Source organism: Heloderma suspectum, chromosome 7 (assembly GCF_057233095.1).
Source record: "Heloderma suspectum isolate Gila_16-S chromosome 7, 16-S_ref, whole genome shotgun sequence".
Classification (NCBI taxonomy): domain Eukaryota; kingdom Metazoa; phylum Chordata; class Lepidosauria; order Squamata; family Helodermatidae; genus Heloderma; species Heloderma suspectum.
In genome coordinates this window covers 114826467-114845000 of record NC_139464.1, presented here as the reverse complement: position 1 = coordinate 114845000, position 18534 = coordinate 114826467, and the positions used below count along the sequence as shown (strand labels likewise).

Below are 18534 nucleotides of genomic sequence, written 5' to 3'. Positions count from 1 at the left end.
GACTACCCGGGCCCAAATAAGGAACGCAAATGGCGTTGCCCTTATTTTCGCCGTAGTCTACATAAATCTTTACATAGACTACCCGGGCCCAAATAAGGAACGCAAATGGCGGCGCCCATGGGCGCCGCCATTTGCGTACACGCTTTTTTTTTCCAAAGTCACCCATGATAGGCTACATAACGATTAACATAGCCTATCACGGCTGACTTTGGAAATCTAGCCATGATAGGCTACGTTAATCGTTACGTAGCCTATCACGGGTGTGTGTGGTTTTTTTTTCATTCCCCTTGTAATGGTGGTGGCGGCAGCCTATCGGAAGACCGGCCGCCGTCCCTGCCCCCGCCGAAACACTGCCGGGACCCACCGCCGAGAGGGACATTCGAGGGAGGTAAGTCCCATCCCAGGGGGGGCGGGGGGCGGAGAATTTCACCAACAATTTCGGGGGGCCGAATGCGTTGGCATTTGGCCTCCCTGAGATTCGTGGAGAAATTCACGGCCAACCCTAGTTTGGCTTCTGTGCATAGAATGGGCAGGGGCCAGCCCTGAAAGAAGTCTTCTTACCTGAAGCACATTTCAGCTGCAGTCCTATCCTTGTTTACCTGGGGATCAGTCTCCCTGATCTCAACAGGACCACTGAGTAGCCAGCCATGCACAGGATTTTACTGTTCATCATAGTTAGCTGTTTCCTAGCAGCTATGGAAGTTGTCTCCCAGTGGCAGCTGGCGATTTAGGTTGCTGCAGGAATTGCCTACCATTTAGGGATGGGGGAGAATTTTTCCCCGAAACTTCGGGGGGCCGAGTGCCAACGTATTCAGCCCCCCGAAGTAGTTTTGGGAAGAAATTCTCCGCAACCCCCCCCCGCACCCCGCACCCCCCCGGGATGGGACTTACCTTTCCCGAATGTCGCTCCCGGTGGCGGGTCGCAGTGGCGGTTCAGCAGGGCTTCGACAGGGCTTCGACAGGGGCAGGGGCGGCAGCCGGTCTTTCGACCAGCTGCCGCTGCCGCCATTCCAAGAAAAGTAAAAAAAAAAAAATGCCCCCATGATAGGTTACGTGACGATTAACGTAGCCTATCATGGCTAGATTTGCAAAGTCAGCCATGATAGGCTACGTAAATCGTCACATAGCCTATCATGGGTGACTTTAAAAAAAAAAAAAGTGCGTACGGCTAATGGCAGCCCCCATAGGGAGCCGCCATTAGCGTTCCTTATTTGGTCACTGTAGTCTACGTAAAGATTTACGTAGACTACAGCGACCAAATAAGGAACGGGAATGGCGGCTCCCTATGGGGGCCGCCATTTGCGTACGCGCTTTTTTTTTTTTTTAAGTCACCCGTGATAGGCTACGTGACGATTAACGTAGCCTATCACGGCTGACTTTGCAGATCTAGCCGTGATAGGCTACATTAATCGTCACGTAGCCTATCACGGGGGTGTGGTTTTTTTTTTAACTTTTTATTTCGCGGCCGGGCGAGGCAAGGCGCCTCCTCCCCGGCCTGAATTTCGGCTGGGCGAGGAGGGAAGCCTTCCCCCCGGCCTGAACTTCGGGGGGAGCAGCGAAGCGCCTCCCCCCCACCACGAAGCAAGCTGCGAGACCAGGTAAGTGACTTTCGTGCACCCCTACTAGCATTGCAGGGCTATCAAGGAAGAAGAGGAGAACTTGTCCTTAGCAGCAACCACTGGGAAACAGCAGAGGAAGGAGCCATTGGTACCATAGAAGTGCTTGGCTGATGACTTCCTAGCAGGCCCCAGAGCCGGTAGGAACTAGGTCCTGCGGCCTCCAATGGCCCCACAACAGGGCTGTTAAACCTCTTTCAGCCTGAGGGCTGAATTCCATTTCAGAGAAGCTCTCGTGAGCCACACTCCAGTGGTGGGTAGGGCTGAAGGCAAAAGGGGCAAGGCCAAAAATATAGGGATGGCAGAGAATTCCGCCACGGATCACAGTGAGGCCGAATGCCACTGCATTTGGCCCCCCGAAATCTGTGGCGGAATGGCCTGCCACCCCCCCGCCCCCCACAGATCCCCCACGGAACGAGACTTACCTGGGGCGAATCTTCCGGGCGGCGGCGGTGGCTGGTCTTCCGACCGGCTGCCGCCACCGCCATTTCCAGGCTTGTAAAACAAACAAAAAAAGATGTGATAGGCTACGTAAATCTTTACGTAGCCTATCATGGTTGGGTGGGTTTAAAAAAAAAATGCATACGCAAATGGCGGCGGCTACGGCCGCCGCCATTTGCGTTCCTTATTTTTGCCATCTTAATCTACGAAAAATTTGCATAGACTATGACGGCGAAAAACGCAAATGGCATAGCGGGCGCTATTTGCGTCCCTTTTTGATTCGACGTTTTAGCCTACATAAATATTTATGTAGGCTAAAACGGTGAATCAAAAAGGGACACAAATAGCGCCCGCTACGCTATTTGCGTTCCCCTTTATTTTCGCCGTCATAGTCTACGCAAATATTTACGTAGATTAAGACGGCCAAAAAGAAGGAACGCAAATGGCGGCAGCCGTAGCCACCGCCATTTGCGTACGCGGGGTTTTTTTGTTTTTTTTTTACCCAGAGCCCTCCGCAGCCAGAAATCCAGCTGCGGGCGGCTCTGGCCTGGCTGGGCCTGGCTGGCTGGCTGCTTCGTGGAGCTGCCGCAGAACACAGCCAGCCGTTCGAGGTTTCCGGGGGGGAGGAACGAAGCGCCTCCCCCCCACCATAAACATAATCTGTGAACAGGTAAGTCACTTTCGTACATCCCTACAAAAATACCAACAGCTTAACACTCTCACTGCCAGTAACAACAAAGCCTTCGGAATGGGGAAAAACCTGCACAAAAGCCAGGAAACCACCAATCCGTGGTTGGTGGAAATGGGTTGGAGCCAGGGGAATGGGGAAGGGCCTTCTGGGAAACCCCAGAGGGCCAGGTTTCACCCCCAGGCTTGAGTTCTGCCCCCCGGTCCTACAACCATGCCCATCACTAGATGTTCTATTTGGGAAGGAAACTCTTCCACGTCCATCTGCCCTCCTCCTAACAACTAATTTCTACAGTTTTCAAAGTTATCGTCCTCAGCATGTAAGAACTTGTCCACAAAAGGACAATGAAGCCTTTGAAAGCTAATGGTACCATTCAGTTTTAACACGAATAGTATCCACTTTTGCATTTTGTGATTACTAGGTGTGGAACTTGAACGCTAATTTCCTGTTGTTATTCTCTCTCTCCCTCTGTGTGTGTGTAAAATAATGCCATCTCTGTAAACTTTTAATCTGTAACTTACTGCCACCTTGTTTTCGCCCTAGCTGTATCTTTCTTAATATACCAATCACATTGATGTTTACTTAGAAACATGCCCCACTGAACGCACTAGGGCTTACTCTCAAGTAAGGGGCACGGGATTGCAAATATTAGGGTAGTGACCAGTTTCAGGGGTGACTTGCAATGTGATGAACAGGGTAGCTGTTCCAAAGGAAAGTTGGAAGTCCTTGAGCATGCTTAAGAGGTATTCTGAATTGCTGCTTCAGGGGGTTGCGGAATTTAGAGAAAGTAATTTTATTTTGTCCTGTATGTATGATGACAGATGCAAGTCCATCCATGCTTGGCTCTCAGATTTCTGGCAGGGCTGCAACTAATTCCAGTTCTGGAACTTTGCTTGGTGTGCAGATTTAGCACGAATAGATGCTTGCTGCTCACCGGTGTTCACATCCCATTTTAATTCACGCCATCCTTTGCGATGTGAATGGATGTGGAAATCTTTTCACTTCTACAGAGAACTCAACCATAAATTGTCAATTAAGGCCCGGCCGCAGCTCAGGGAAGCATGAGGAGAGATTTTCTTATGTAAATAAGATAGGGCTCAGCCAATTTCACAACACTCCAGCATTAATTGAACAACAGCAAGTTCATATTAACTGGACCCGGGTTGTCCTTCATTCACAAACTTTAGTACAGTATCTCAAGCAGGGCACATTGCCAGGCAAAGGTGCTTCAGACTGCACTCTGTCTAATCGAGCGAGGCTGGGCATGATTCGGTGCAACAGAAAGCTACGGAGCTTATCTTTCCCTTCCAGAGAGTAATCTGCTTTTCAAATGGGTCGTTTACTTTATTAGCTGTGGCTAGGTTTGACAATTTCTGGCACTCGCTGCGTAATGAGATTTTCTGGCCAAAGTTAAGTCCATCGTCTAAGATTGACTGATTTCAGTAGGAGAGTTAAGGATGTGCTTAAGGCTGCGATCCTAAACACACTTACTAGGGAGTAAGGCCCACTGAACACAGAGGGACCTCCAAGTAAACATGCACAAAATTGTGTTGCACATATCTCCTACTCAAATCCATGGGATTTGAAAGTACCTAACTTTGGTTAGAGTATGCCCCTTGAATTTGTGTTATATTGTAGAAGGTGATCATTGGATTTGAGTAATTTTTGTTGTTTTAAGCTCCTTCTGAGAGAAGTGGTGGGATATATGGTTTCAGTGGAAATACTATTTTTGTGAGAGCAGAAGCAATCGCACATCAGTGCTTAACTCAGGGTATTTGTTACCAAAACAAACTTTAAAAGGCACCCCACCTACCTATTCAGGGCAAAAGTGCAATGAAATCTAAAATAAACAAAAACTTGGCGCACCTCGAGTCTTTAAGGTAATGATATAGAACTACAATCACTACTGACTGAAACCAGTGTATATTAGGGCCAAAAGAGAGATTACTTTAAATTCTGCTCTATCGGGTATGTTGGGTTTTTTTACTCAAGAGTTGTCATGGGGCCCCTGATATGGATCAGGACCCCAGTGTGGGCTGTACAGGGAGCTTTGAAAATCCAGATTGGAGGCCCTGAGCCTACTCTAGAGTAAAAATGAATAAAAAGACATAAGTGCTGGATATGGATTTAGAGTAATGTCTCTTTTGGGCCCGTATTGATTGGATCCAAGAGCTGTAAAACTCCTTGAGCAAACTTGGTAGCTTGAAGCACTCTGTCATAAAGCACTTCAGCTGAAAATTACAGACAAATATGAGCCTATCAGTGCATTCATGTCCCCTGAAGAGCGCTCTTCAAGCACTTGAAAGGCTGTCACAGAGAGGAAGGCCAGGATCTCTTCTCGATCATCCCAGAGGGCAGGACACAGAATAATGGGCTCAAGTTACAGGAAGCCAGATTCTGGCTGAACATCAGGAAAAACATCCTGACTGTTAGAGCAATACAACAATGGAACCAATGACCTAGGGAGGTGGTGGGCTCTCCCGCACTGGAAGCATTCAAGATGAGGCTGGACAGCCACCTGTCAGGGATGCTCTGACTTGGATTCCTGAATTGAGCAGGGGGTTGGACTTGACGGTCTTATAGGCCCCTTCCAAACCTACTATTCTATGACTATTCTGTTCTATGACCCTACCCCTTGTTCTCTCTTCATCTGAGGTATGGAAGGTGGTGAAGGTTGTGGAAAACTCAGCCTAGAGCAGCTCATGTTAACCCTTCTTTATCAGTGTTCAGGTGTCAGCTGAAAGCAGTTTTATTCAAATAGCATTTGGGATCTTTGAGTTTTGTTTCCTGTTTAATTGCTGTGGCCTCTGTTTTATTTCTTTTTTAATATTTTTTTAAAAAAACATACTTAGAGAGCAATCTTCTGTCCCCTAGACAGCATCTGGGAGACACAGGATATTTTACTTTCCTGGCTCTGAGCCATGAAACCACACTTCCCTCCTCCTCCCTCACCCCCTCACAGCCAGTGTGGAGAGAACCACCCTGGCTGCTGCTACAAGCTCACAAATGTGAGCTTGTAGGGAGTGCAAAGGGCATTCCTAGGGGAGGAGGCTGAGGCAGCAGCTCTATGACAAAGCCTATGGCCGCCCCGGCCTCCTTTTCCCCCCCGAAGTCTTCACTAGATGGGTGAAAAAGCCTGTCTAGCTTAAATGCAGAGCAGGAGGCATGAGACCCCTTCCACTTTGCATAGGATACTCGTGAGCAGCTGAGTTCGGAGGCTCATGAGTACCCAGGGTGGATCACATAGGATCGCACTCTTATTTGATTATTTATTTATTTTTTTAATTGGGAGCTGCTTTATGGCCCCACATGGGTCAAGAAGAATATATATATCATACATGAGCAGATACACAATTCCATTCCTTTCTATATGAATTCATCAGGAATAAATATTGGCCCAGTTTTGACTTATACAGCAGCATTTCTATGCACAAAAGGAGTACAACAAGGCTGCATATTGTCGCCCTGCTTATTTAACTTATATGCAGAGTACATCATGAGAAATGCTGGGTTGGATGAATCACAGGTCCGAATTAAGATTGCCGGGAGAATTATCAACTACCTCAGATATGCAGACGATACCACCCTAATGGCAGAAAGCGACAAGGATCTAAAGAGCCTCTTGTTGAAGGTGAAAGAGGAGAGTGCAAAAGCTGGTTTGAAACTCAACATTAAAAAAACGAAGATCATGGCATCTGGCCCCATCACTTCCTGGCATATAGAAGGGGAAGAAATGGAAGCAGTGACACATTTTATTTTCTTGGGCTCCAAGATCACCGCAGACAGTGACTGTAGTCATGAAATTAAAAGATGCCTGCTCCTTGGGAGGAAAGCTATGGCAAACCTAGACAGCATAGTAAGAAGCAGAGACATCACCTTGCCGACAAAGGTCCGCATAATCAAAGCTATGGTTTTCCCAGTAGTAATGTATGGCTGTGAGAGAGCTGGACTATAAGAAAGGCTGAGCGCAGAAGAATTGATGCCTTCGAACTGTGGTGCTGGAGAAGACTCTTACGAGTCCCCTGGACTACACGGAGGTCAAATCAGTCCATCCTAAAGGAAAACAACCCTGAGTGCTCATTGGAAGGACAAATACTGAAGCTGAAGCTCAAATATTTTGGTCCGGAAATGCGAAGAGAAAAGTAACTGGAAAAGACCCTGATGCTGGGAAAGACTGAAGGCAAAAGGAGAAGGGGACGGCAGAGGATGAGATGGCTATAGTATCACCGATGCAATGAATATGAACTTGAGCACACTCCGGGAGAGAGCAGAGGACAGGAAGGCCTGGCATGCTATGGTCCACGGGGTCACAAAGAGTCAGACATGACTGAACGACTGAACAAATTTCTATGCACATTTCCCTCCAAACAAACACACACTGGATTGCAGCAGCCGTTATCAGTGGAAATGAACACACCATTCTGCACATTGGAACTCACACACAGTAGCACATTACGGATCCATTAAAACAGATTAGTTAACCATGGGCAACTTTTACTCTTGCACAGGAAAGGCAAAGGGTGGACTTTGCCATTTACACATGACTTGTTACTCATGAGATGGATTCCCCAATCTCTGTAGCCACCATCAAAAGCACCATGCAAGCTTGTCTGGCCAAGAGAGTTTGGGGCTTGTGTTTCTCAAGCAGTCACTCCCAGTGGTGTAGTGGTAAATGTGGAAGCACAGACATTCATCATGACAGTTCCCATAGCCATGCCCCCAAGGAGAGTCCAAAACTTCAGGCAACTGTGTTGCTAACCAGTTCTGGGAGTTTTCATCTGCTAGGAGTAGGTCTTTTGCAAAGCTACTGGGTCTTATTTGCCCATCCATCTATCCATCCATTTATTTATGTATTTAGAATCATCAAATCATAGAATAGTAGGGTTGGAAGGGGCCTACAAGGCCATCGAGTCCAACCCCCTGCTCAATGCAGGAATCCAAGTCAGAGCATCCCTGACAGGTGGCTGTCCAGCCTTGTCTTTATTTATTTGTATCCTGCCTTTCTGCCCCACCCCCACCCCCAAACAGCACTCAAAACCAAGCCACCCCAAAATACTTTACAAGGAAGAATATACGATTGCTGGAAAAAGTCATTTTCCCCAGTTACCATGAGGAGCGCAGTTAAGCTTAGAGGGAACAGGACATTCTGGGTGGCAGGTGATGTCAGCATCCCTGCTAATAAAAGCCCTGAGAGCCCTGCCTCCACTATGCCGTGGAAACTCCAGCCCATGAATTGATGTATTCAAGCCCCCTGGACACTCCTGCATTGCTCTTTGGATCCCGGTCCATTTCTTTTCATTGAAATCACTGCACACTCCTAGGGAAACGTGGCTTTTGCAAATTCACCAAGGTACAGTTGCTTTGAAAACCCAGATGCTGCTACTGATCTTGAAGGCAAGGATGGGTTGGTGGGTAGGAACTTATTAATGCTTATCACTCTTCAGATCCAGGCAGTTCAATAACAGTTTCAAAAGGATGTACTGATAAATGATTTTCCAGTAGTTTCACAGTATGTGGTGGTTCCAATAAGCCTCTTTTTCAACAAAGAATACAAAGAGTCTTTGGAAGTTTGAATGGATGAATGACAAGTCTTAAGTTCCAAAATGCACGCTTTTTCTCTAGGCTTTTATCGGCCTTCTACCAATCGAACTAATATTTGAGCTGCTGTCTAAGCAATTTCCTTGTTAATAGAAATATGTGACAATTTTTACAAAGTGTGTAGAATTTTTTTTTTCAGTTCACCACTGAACTCTGCACCAACCCCACAATCTGCCTTGACTAAATTTGGCTGCAATGCTATATGCATTTCCCTGGGAGTAAGTCCCACTGAATTCAACAGAACTTGCTGAATAGACAGGTATATGCTTGTACTATCACTGGAATACAAGTTCTGGCCTCCAATTGTTGTTGTTGTTGAGTCGTTCAGTCATGTCCGACTCTTCGTGACCCCGTGGACCATAGCACGCCAGGCCTTCCTGTCCTGCGCTCTCTCCCGGAGTGTGCTCAAGTTCATATTCATTGCATCGGTGATGCTATCTAGCCATCTCATCCTCTGCCGTCCCCTTCTCCTTTTGCCTTCAGTCTTTCCCAGCATCAGGGTCTTTTCCAGAGAGTTTTCTCTTCGCATTAGGTGGCCAAAATATTTGAGCTTCAGTTTCAGTATCTGTCCTTCCAATGAGCACTCAGGGTTGATTTCCTTTTGTTGTTGTTGTTCAGTCGTGTCCGACTCTTCGTGACCCCATGGACCACAGCACGCCAGGCCTTCCTGTCCTGCGCTCTCTCCCGGAGCGTGCTCAAGTCCATATTCATTGCACCGGTGATGCTATCCAGCCATCTCATCCTCTGCCGTCCCCTTCTCCTTTTGCCTTCAGTCTTTCCCAGCATCAGGGTCTTTTCCAGGGAGTTTTCTCTTCGCATTAGGTGGCCAAATTATATATGAGATACGGTCTAAAACATATTTGAAAAATTCATATAGAGAGAGCCTGATTTGCAAAGGGAACATGTGGATGTAACATATTTGCTCCAATGGAAGAACGCAAGGGTATAATTGTAAGCACACGTGTTTCCTGATATCGAGTGTGTTTACTCATAAGTAAGTCCCACTGAGTTCCATGAGACTTACTCCGAAGTAAGTTTGCATAGGATTGCAGCCTCACTTGGTGCTAGGTCCCACTGAATTCAGTGGGACATTTCTGAGATAATTCAGTTAGGAACAGACTGTAAATTAGACACCAATGCACCAAAGCAGATCTGTGCACACAACCATGCTTGTGTAACCCACTGGTATATTATTTCCCTTTAAGAATTCTGGAGGGGAGATATTCCTGCACATACTCAGCAAGGGAGTGAGATAAGGTGTAGCTACCATTATGGGCAGTTACCTCAATGCCCTTCGGAGAAAGCTTGCTTTCTCCTCTCTGTAAGGCCCGGTACCCTTGAAACAGGTCAGGGGTGAAGTTTCCTTTAAAAAATTTGAAGAGTCATGATTTTCACAAACACTATGAGTTCCTTGTCTGTTTATGGACTTCTATATTATACAAAGGGCTGTCTGTAAAGTTTGTTCCTGTGTTACTGGACTCCGATCCGCTTTAAGAAGACCGCTGCAGAGCTGAGGTGAAATGAGAAGAGGCTGTTTTCGCTCGTTGGCCAGCAGAAAAATCAAGCTTCAGGAAGAAGTTTTATGTATATTTTTTGTTGTGGACCCAGTCTGGAAGACAGAACTTTCAGAGGGCTGTGCTCTGTTTTATTGTTTTGTGATATGTGCATTGTTATTTATGTAAAATGTGTACTGTTATTGTTGATAATTAAGAAATTAAGGGTGCAATCCTATGGGGATGGTAGCTGCCTCCAAACTCGGAGGCAACTGCCTATCCAGTGCAGAGCAGGAGAAGTGCAGAGGGGATCATCCCTTCCACACTTCAGCCACCCTGCATTTGCAGCTAGACAGCCGATTTCAGCTGTCTAGCCTCGGGAAGGTGGAGCGGGGGAAGCGGCTGCCAGATGACATACAGCATGTGTCGTACCGGCATTTCCACCTTCCCCACCCCGGAACGCCCTGTTTTTGCCACTCCACAAAAACTTCTCTTCTGAGGTCGGTTCCCAGAAACCAATGTATCCTACGGCTGTCTAGCTGCTGACTAGCAGCCATAGGATTGCTCCCTAAGTTATATACGTTAATTGTCCCTGTATAAGGCCTTGGTTGTGAGTCCCTTTAGAGAACCTGTATGAAGTATTACACTTGCATTCATGCAGCTCAAGATATCTTCTCATCAGTGTATTTAAAGTTAATAGGCAGAGATTCCAAATGAAGTCGGAAAACTTGGTTTTAAAAAAGCAAAAACCTCAACGACAGATATAAGAGAAAATAGAAAGTAGATGAAATCAGTCCTCCACTCTTTTATTCCAAAGGTATATAATCAGCTGGGGGGGGGTGCACACACGCGCGCGTGTGCATATGTTTTCAATATGGTAGGCCAAAAAACCAAGTTAAAGCCTAGGATCTCAAAGTATGGATTGGGAGGCACTTGCAAGGTTGGACTACGGCAGTGACCCTCTTCTGCTTGGACTTGGGAGACAGGATCCTTTCTCGAGCACTGAGCAGGAACCCCATTAGCAGAATCTTGATGAATCAGCTAACCCATTTTTCAGGGCAGGAATGATGATGTCATCAGCTGAAGCCAAGTTTACCGATAGACCTTCTTTGCTCTGGCAAGTGAGTGAAAGAGGTGATAATGAGGCTTTCAGAATAGCATAGAAGAAGAAAGTTTGGGCTGGTCTTTGACCGTAATAAAGTTTTATCTATCTGTCTATAGAAGAAGAAAGAGAATGTGGACAATAATCAAGCAGAGGCTGGAGACTTCTTTTCTTTGATGGAGTTCCTACTTCATGCTAGCCATTCAAATGGCAACACTTCTTTGCAAGATTATTTGCATTTCTAATTAAAAGCTAATGGTTGCATTTCAGCTGGCTGAATGTCTTTGGTTAAAGCTCAGTGTGTTTTACAAGTCAAACCTACACAATCAGAAATAAGTACCACTGAGTTTAATGGAGCTTACTCCCAGATAATGATGCATAGGCTTGCTGTCATGGCCCGTAAACCAAATCGTGAGATCTTATGAATTTCTTTCTTTGTTTTGGATGTCTGTGTTTTATGATGGAGTTTTTAACCACAATTTTTGCTCCTTTGAGTATACATAATAGAAAAGCAGCTGGTGGGACTATGGGGGCTGTAATTACAAGCTCCTGAACTCCATAATTTGCCACTACACCACTGATAGCAAGCAGTTGTTGAGAGCGACTCTCTTTGTTAAGCTGTTAGCTAGCTAATGATCAGGGATGAGGGGCCAAAACTTCCCCAATAGCAGGTAAAGTTTATAAGATGATTGCCCAAATGGGTGGGCAATCTCTACATCCAAGATGGGATTTGAGACTGCTATAGTTGTATGTGGCAGAAAAAATAGCAGTTTCGACTCTGAGTTTTGGCAGAGTCACACAGAGAGAGATAGAGCTCTACATTTAGCTGGACTAAAACCAGCCTTGAGAATTGCAAGAGTCCAAATTTTTGCTTTAAGAATCAGATGTCTGGTTAGGAATTGTGTTGCCTACTCTAGGAATCAGTTTGCTTCCCGTGATCCTCTGCGTGTATAATTGTAAACAAACATATATTACAAAGATTAATTCAGTCTCCAGCCCTCTGTCTCATCCAAAGGAAAGGAAACCCTGTACTACTGCCCGATTTTCTTACTGTTTGGGGCAAGTCATAACAATATTTTCCATCTCACGCACAGTCTGTGGCAGGGGGCAGTCTAGAAAATTCATATAAGAGGCCCCAAATAAAGTTGATTTCCAGTCATTTCCAAATCACTGGTTGTTTTGCAATCTCAGTGCAAATGCATTTTAGAAGTATCAATGAGTTGGGGGGGGCAGGGGAAGGGCAATGAGGAAGTAATTATTCATTTTCACTTGTGACCTTGCTACCAGTACAAATGCAGTCTTGGGAGCAGCCCACACACTTGAAGCGCTATTGCTTTCTTTTGTTGGAGGAGACAGAATAATCTTCCGTGAAATATTTTTTTCATTGCCTCAGGCTCAGGCATGTAGGAAGTAGGTAACCCCGAACGCAGCCAAAGAAAAGCTTTCACAGTGGGAGTCCCATATACCTCCTGTGCACAAAGATGATGATTTAAAAGAAAATAATTAAAACAGCTCCTTTGCAGATCGATTGAATCTTGATGGCACCGTGAACCAGCATCATCATACAAGGACAGAAGAGATTTACAGGAGCATGGCTTTGCTTAAGAAAGAGGCAGGGTGGGGAGAGGAAAAAGGGAAGGAAAGCCAGTATGGCACAGTGGCAATGGTTCCCAACCTCAAGTCCTCAGATACTGTTGGACTACAACTCTCACCACCCCCAACCACTGGCCCCACTGGCTGGGGATGCTGGGAGTTGTAGTCCAACAGCAAAGTCAGGAACCACTGTGTTAGAGTGTTGGACTAAGATGAGGAAGACATAGGTTCAAATCCCTGTTCAGGTATGAAATGCCCTAGTCCACTGGGTGATTTTGAGTCCGTCATTACTGCTCAGCCTAATTTTCCTTGCAGGGAATAAGGTACTGGGAAGAATCATCATGAGCTCCTTGGCAGAAGAGTGACATAGTTACATAGGTAGCTGCCCCATCTCGCCCAGTACGGTCTACACTGACCAGCAGCTCCTCCCCAAGGGGTTATTTTCCTAGCCCTACCTGAAGATGCCAGGGATTGAACTTGCGATCTTCTGAGCTACAGTTTTCCCCTTCATGAAAAAAAGTATCTCTTTAATAATCAAAATATACAGAGAACACTTAGGGTGCAATGCTATGTATGTTTAGACAGAAGAAAGTCCTACAACTCCCAGCATTCCCCAGCAGCCATGCCAGCTGGGGAATGCTGGGAGTTGTAGGCCTTCTCTCTGTCTAAACATGCATAGCACTGCACCTTAAATAAATCATTTTAGGCTATGTTCACTGTGCTGAAAAGAAACCAGTAAAGGAACTGCAGAGAGACTGGGCAAGAATTTGGGGAAATATATAATAAAACAAACATTTTCCCACATACCTATATTAGCATGTTTATAGGGAGGATACCAATTAGAGCATTCCTGTAAAGGATCTCTGGCTATCTTGCTTGTAACACATTTAATGAGCTTAGGCAGCCCTATCTGCTATCTGTTGCAATGCATCATAAAACTGATGAGGTGCTTTTATGAGACTCTTCATGGACAATAAGGCTAATAGGGGAAAAGGGTCATCTTTTTCATATCAAACGATGAAGGACAATTATTAAACTGGGGTTTTCTTGGCCAACATTTCCTACAGTTGCTTATCCTTCATAGCTAATGATGTGATAAATGCTGCTCTGTGCTTTAGATCCAGGAGAGATGGGAGCGCAATATCGATACTTCTAATCATATCTTTGCTATCAGCTCTTCTAAACAATTCAGTGTTAAACTAAAGAATCGTTCAGATCTGTTGAGATGATGCCACAGATGTACAATGCTATTTTATATTCCCAGTTTCAAAGTACTCCCATGGTACCTTCCTCTTCACTTACAACATACATCCACTGAATGCATCCGACTGAGAGTTGGCTGGTATCCTTTGCTTGTTACACACTTGGTGCTTCCAAATGGAGGACCGCTATCGCTAACAATACTTACCTGGCAGGGGAGACACCTTGATCACAAAGGAGGTTTTCCCAGGGTGAGGCTCATCCACTGCACTCCGGGTGTGCTGACCCCTGCGATTTCCCCAAATGCGGGAAACTCGACTGCATAATTTGTGCAGCTATTCTGTCTTGAATCTTAACAGGTTTCCTTTTTTCTGATAAGGAAAAAGATGGGAGAAGCGATGGTAAAACACAGGAAGGATACAAACTGAACATGCTATCATCTGTGCCTCCACCACCACCACAAAATGAACGAGGCCAGGCAATTGCAGAATAAAAGCCTCATCCGGAAGCATCCACTGTCAATAGTTTTGCTGCACCTAACATGGAGTTGGTTGTGTCAAGCTTATAAACATCTTCCCAATGAGGAAAGGCTAGAATATTAGGGACCAAATTAAGGTCATTGGGAAGGGCATGACTGAAAATTACAAATGGTGTGGAGAACAGGATTCCCCCCACCCTACCCCACCTTCCGTAATGATAAACTTCTCATAACAATGTAAGGATTTTGTAAAATCCATCCTGTGTTACAGGGATTGTTTGGTGCCTGTCGTACCATCATCCACTCATTGATGGAATTGGATTTTTTCCAAATTTGCACAAACTGTGCAAAATGCACGTTTTCATGCTTTAGCCTATCGGGAAAATGTGTTTTGCTTTTGTTTTTTAATGTATTTTTCTATTACTCAATTTGCATAAAATTCTGGAAAGTAAAAAAACTGGTCTGCAAGTCCATGTGCGACTTGGGGAAAGCTGGTCCAATGTGGAATATGCAGATTGGATTCATAGAAAAACAAACTCATTTGATTCTGTTGTAGATTTCTTCGAGATCCCTAGATAAACCTTAGGATCACCCAATGAAACCTGAACTGAAGCTAAGTTCAGAACAGACAAAAGAAAGTAGCTAGCTCTCCACGCGCTGCATAATAAAGTTACAGAATTCACTGCCAGGGATGGCATGAGCATTTAAGGCAGAGGTGCTCACATCAAGTGACCATCATATATACTATTGTGGCCAAGAATCCCTTAGAACAAATGGAGTAGCACTCATAGTCAACAAAAGGGTGGGAAAAGCAGTACTGGGGTACAATCTTAAAAATGATAGAATGATCTCAGTACAAATCCAAGGCAAACCATTCAACATCACAGTAATTCAAGTCTATGCCCCAACCACTGATGCCAAAGAAGCTGAGGTTGATCAGTTCTATGAAGACCTACAACACCTTCTAGAACTAACACCAAAAAAAGATGTCCTCTTCATCATAGGGGACTGGAATGCTAAAGTAGGAAGTCAAGAAATCACCGGGATAACAGGCAGGCATGGCCTTGGTGTACAAAATGAAGCAGGACAAAAGCTAATAGAGTTTTGCCAAGAGAACACGCTGATCATAGCAAACACTCTTTTCCAACAGCACAAGAGACGACTCTACACATGGACATCACCAGATGGTCAATATCGAAATCAGATGGATTAAGTCCTTTGCAGCCAAAGATGGAGAAGCTCCATACAGTCAGTAAAAACAAGACCTGGAGCTGACTGTGGCTCAGATCATGAGCTGCTTCTTGCAAAATTTCGGCTGAAATTGAAGAATGTAGGGAAAACCACTAAACCATTCAGGTATGACCTAAATCATATCCCTTATGAATATACAGTGGAGGTGAGGAATAGATTTCAGGGATTAGACCTGATAGACAGAGTGCCTGAGGAACTATGGATGGAGGTCCGTAACATTGTTCAGGAGGCAGCAACTCAATCCATCCCAAAGAAAAAGAAATGCAAGAAAGCCAAGTGGCTGTCTGATGAGGTTTTACAAGTAGCTCATGAAAGAAGGGAAGCGAAAAGCAAGGGAGAAAGGGGAAGATATACCCAACTGAATGCAGAGTTCCAGAGAATAGCAAGGAGAGACAAGAAGGCCTTCTTAAATGAACAATGCAAAGAAATCGAGGAAAACAACAGAATGGGAAAGACTAGAGATCTCTTCAAGAAAATTGGAGATCTCAAGGGAACGTTTTGTGCAAAGACGGGCATGATAAAGGACAAAGAAGGAAGAAGCAGAGACATCACCTTGCCAACAAAGGCCCATCTAATCAAAGCTATGGTAATCAAAGCTATGGACCTAACAGAAGCAGATGAGATTAAGAAGAGGTGGCAAGAATACACAGAAGAACTATACAGGAAAGATCTGAATGTCCCTGATAGCCATGATAGTGTGGTCACTGAACTTGAGCCGGACATCCTAGAGAGTGAAGTCAAGTGGGCCTTAGGAAGCATTAGTAACAACAAAGCTAGCGGAGATGACAGTATTCCAGCTGAGCTATTTAAAATCCTAAAAGATGATGCTGTTAAAGTGCTGCAATCAATATGCCAACAAATTTGGAATACTCAACAATGGCCGCAAGACTGGAAAAGGTCAGTTTACATTCCAATTCCAAAGAAGGGCAACGCCAAAGAGTGTTCAAACTACCGCACAATTGCGCTCATTTCACATGCCAGCAAGGTGATGCTCAAAATCCTACAAGCTAGGCTTCAGCAGTATGCGAACCGAGAACTACCGGAAGTACAAGCTGGGTTTCGAAGAGGCAGAGGAACTAGAGATCAAATCGCCAACATTCGCTGCATCATGGAGAAAGCAAGAGAATTCCAGAAAAACATCTGTTTCTGCTTCATTGACTATGCTAAAGCCTTTGATTGTGTGGATCACAACAAACTGTGGCAAATTCTTAAAGTGATGGGAGTACCAAACCACCTTACCTGTCTCCTGAGAAACCTGTACGAGGGTCAAGAAGCAACAGTAAGAACCGGACATGGAACAACCGATTGGTTCAAAATTGGGAAAGGAGTACGACAAGGCTGCATATTGTCACCCTGCTTATTTAACTTATATGCAGAGTACATCATGAGAAATGCCAGGTTGGATGAATCACAGGTCGGAATTAAGATTGCTGGGAGAATTATCAACAACCTCCGATATGCAGACGATACCACCCTAATGGCAGAAAGTGAAGAGGATCTAAAGAGCCTCTTGTTGAGGGTGAAAGAGGAGAGTGCAAAAGCTGGTTTGAAACTCAGCATTAAAAAAACGAAGATCATGGCATCTGGCCCCATCACTTCCTGGCATATAGAAGGGGAAGAATTGGAAGCAGTGACAGATTTTACTTTCTTGGGCTCCAAGATCACCGCAGACGGTGACTGTAGCCATGAAATTAAAAGACGCTTGCTCCTTGGGAGGAAAGCTATGGCAAACTTAGACAGCATAGTAAGAAGCAGAGACATCACCTTGCCAACAAAGGCCCGTCTAATCAAAGCTATGGTTTTCCCAGTAGTAATGTATGGCTGTGAGAGCTGGACTATAAGGAAGGCTGAGCGCCGAAGAATTGATGCTTTTGAACTGTGGTGCTGGAGAAGACTGTTACGAGTCCCCTGGACTGCAAGGAGGTCAAATCAGTCAATCCTAAAGGAAATCAACCCTGAGTGCTCTTTGGAAGGACAGATACTGAAGCTGAAGCTCAAATATTTTGGCCACCTAATGCGATGAGAAAACTCTCTGGAAAAGACCCTGATGCTGGGAAAGACTGGAGGCAAAAGGAGAAGGGGACGGCAGAGGATGAGATGGCTAGATAGCATCACCAATGCAATGAATATGAACCTGAGCACACTCCGGGAGAGAGCGGAGGACAGGAAGGCCTGGCGTGCTATGGTCCATGGGGTCACGAAGAATCGGACACGACTGAACGACTGAACAACAACAACAAGCTCACATCAATGAACACTGCTCTTTGTTTGCTTGTGAGTAGACTCTGCCTCATCCTTCTTCTTCATGCAAGGCAAAGGAACCTACCTTGGAGCAGGTGAAGGGAAAGGCAGAAGTGGTGGTGGCCATGGATGCTCGAGGGATGTACGAAATTGGCCTTACCTGGCTCCGCCGGGTTCCGCTGGGGGGGGAGGCACTCCGTCCCTCCCCCTGGAATCCTCACTTGGGGGGAGGTGCTCTGCGCCTCCCCCCCAGAATCCTGGCCGGCCGGCTCCGCTCCGTGGGGATTCTGCGGAGCCGCCGGCCGGCTCCGCCAGCAGCCAGACATCCAGCCGCTGGCTAGCAGGGATGCAAATGGCAGTGGTCATAGCCGCCGCCGTTTGCATCCCTGTAGTCAGCCATGATAGGCTACGTAAATCTTTACGTAGCCTATCATGTCTGACTTTTAAAAAAACAAACAAATGTGCGTACGCAAATGGCGGCGGCTACGGCCACCGCCATTTGCGTTCTTTATTTTGGCCCGTCTTAGTCTACGTAAATATTTACGTAGACTAAGACGGGCCAAAATAAGGAACGCAAATGGCAGCGGTCGTAGCCGCCGCCATTTGCGTACACGCGTTTGTTTGTTTTTTAAAGTCAGATGTGATAGGCTACGTAAAGATTTATGTAGCCTATCACTTCATTGTTGTATTTTTTAACCTAGCCATGATAGGCTACGTAAATCTTTACGTAGCCTATGACGTCTTTTTTCTTCTTTTTTTTTAACACTGGAAATGGCAGCGGCAGCAGCCGGTCAGAAGACCGGCCGCCGAAGCCACCGCCACCGGAGCCGCCG

At 45.6% G+C, this 18534-nt stretch overlaps 1 non-coding gene across 1 annotated transcript; it reads left to right on the top strand.

The window, feature by feature from the left end:
* The first annotated feature begins 13931 nt into the window (after nt 1-13931).
* Nucleotides 13932-14095, top strand: LOC146340227 (U1 spliceosomal RNA). Its single transcript, XR_014784591.1, has one exon. It is a non-coding gene; the product is annotated as a U1 spliceosomal RNA (small nuclear RNA).
* The last annotated feature ends 4439 nt before the right edge of the window (nt 14096-18534 follow it).